Source organism: Belonocnema kinseyi, chromosome 3 (genome assembly GCF_010883055.1).
Source record: "Belonocnema kinseyi isolate 2016_QV_RU_SX_M_011 chromosome 3, B_treatae_v1, whole genome shotgun sequence".
Classification (NCBI taxonomy): Eukaryota; Metazoa; Arthropoda; class Insecta; order Hymenoptera; family Cynipidae; genus Belonocnema; species Belonocnema kinseyi.
The window spans coordinates 123,181,209-123,183,842 of NC_046659.1; positions in this window are offsets into that span (position 1 = coordinate 123,181,209).

Here is a 2,634-nt window from a genome sequence, read left to right on the forward strand (position 1 = left end):
TTAAACGCTTTTTACCACTTAAAATGTGCGCGATTGTTAATATTAAATGGAGTTTATGATGCAGTAATAATAATTTACATTTGTTTCGATTGTAGGCGATAACTATATTGAAATATCAAGAAACGCGATAAAAACAACAAACTTGACCTTCAAATGCATTACACGGATTTCAGGGAAATTCATTTTCGCGATACCTAATCCAAGCATACACTTTCTTTGAGTTTAATATATTCTCGATTCACTCGTTCGCCTCAAGAATTTTTTTTCCGTGTAGGTAATATTAAAATTATGATAAACCTAACTAGCCACTGTGATTATTGAACTCTATGTATTTTTAGCTTTAGGTATGTTGTAATTGGTCAAAAAATGTTGGATTATTAAATAAATAAAATAAAATTGCAACTGACAGGGTTGCTACAGGTCAGGCAATTTTAGAAAAGCAGGGTAAGTCAGCGAATTTATAACTGGTTAGGGAATGTCAGGAATATTCGTAAAAAGACGTATGAATTTTGAGATCATTTGAAGTTGAATTTGATTATTTTCTTGAAAAATCAACAATTTTGTTGAAAAGTCATTCCTTTTGTATAAAAATGTTATTGTTTTGTTGAATATTCTTCCTTCTGAATAGAAAATGAGTTCTTTTTATTTAAAAATTCAAGTTTTATGGTAAGCAATTGAACTATTGTGTTAAATAGTCATCCTTTTTAGTTAAAATATTGTCCTTGTAGGTTAAAAATTCAACTCTTTTGCAGTAACAAATTCAACTATTTGGTCCAAAATTTACTTTTTTGTTGAAAATTTATACTTTTGGATTAATAATTTAAGTGCTTGCAGAAAATTCGTCTCTTTATTTTAAAAATTCAACAATTTCATTAACAATTTTTTCTTCCTTAACTGAAAAATATTTCTAAGTTGAAAATTCGTTCTTTTAGTTTAAAAATTCAACTGGTAGAACTTTAATCTTGTTTAGTTAAATATACAACTACTTTTTGAAAAATCTAATTCTTGTTTGAAAAAAATTCTTTTGACTAAAAATTTAACAATTCTATTTTTAGTCAAAAATTAATATTTTTGGTCAAACATTCATTTGTTTGGTTATAACTTTTTTTTGGATTGAAAATTAGTTTTTTTCGATTAAAAATATAACTATTTCATTTTTTGTCAAAAAATTATATTTTTGGTAGAAATTTAATCTTCTTGGTTAAAGACTTAATCTGTTTGGTTGAAAATGCATCTTTTATGGTTCAAAATTCATGTATTTTGTTGAAAATTTGTCTTTTTTGGGAGAAAATTCATCCATTCGGTTCAAAATTCAACTGTTTGGTTAAAAATATCTATGTTTGAGTTGAAGATTTATCAGTTTAGTTAAAAATTCATTTCTTTGACGGAAAATATAACTATTTTGTTGAAAATTCAACTTTTGCCTGAAAATTTATACTCTTTATAGCAGAAAATTAATTTATTTTGTTTAAAAATCGTTTTTTGGTTTTAAACCCCTATTTTTGGTTTGAAAATTAGTCTGTTTTTAGGTATTCATTTAATTTGTTAAAGATTCTTATTATTTTTGTTTAATTCAAATGTTTTTGACTGGAAAATTTAATATTTTTTGGTTGAAGTATCCACTTTTAATTGTTTTAAATAATTATTTTTTTATTTTTGGTACAAAATTGATCGTTTTGAGCTGAAAACTTAACTATTTGGTTGTAAATTCGTGTATTTTACGTATATCTTACGTAATTTATGGATTACTCCGTATAGAATTCTGCATGACCGTTTTGACTAAAAGTGTTTAAAAATTGTGTTTTTTTAAAATTCAATTAATATAATTGATATCCGTTCTCTTTAATGTTCAAAGAAAAAAATAGAATTCCTCAGATGATTTGACATGGAATTTTTAAGGTGTAAGGTTTTTTTGTACTGGAAAGAAAAATTTAGAACTCTTCGGAAAATGAAAAATGGGTCAGGAAAATGCAATGCAAAAGTCAGGGAATTACAAAAATTGGGATTTTCTAGCAACCATGAACTGATGTTCAGTGAGTTCAGTCAGTCTGAAAAAGTTCAGTTGGGCCTAACTGTTTCTTTTGCAAAATATTAAATTACAAAAAAAAAATATTTAAAAAAATTAAATTACACAATACAAATTTATAACTAGGTAGCTTGAATCGCAGCAATAAAAAAATAATACTCTTAAAGCTGTGGAAAACTTCAAAGTTTAATAAAAGTTTATGAAGTTATTTAAATCAAAATAAAGAAAGCAACTATGAATTTTTATATAAATATAACCACATAATCAGAGAAAATATTACAGATAGCAATATTATGAATGATGCTTTTTTTAAAAGAACTTGTTTCCTGTGACGTCAGGTGAGGTAAATGTCACTAATGATATTTTGCATCAGCTTCATTCCCGATTATAACGTTATATTCAGATGACGGTAAATCACTGTAAATGTCACAATGCTCCAAGTTTCATCAGATTTGCATGCTCCCTAAAAAATTCAAATATTCAAATTCGAAATATATGATACTCAATTTTTCACATTAATTCGGCATTGAAAATTATTTTTTGAGGTGAAAAAGAATGATATTTTTGACTAGTACTCAATGTACCTAATTGCCTAAATCACGAATCAA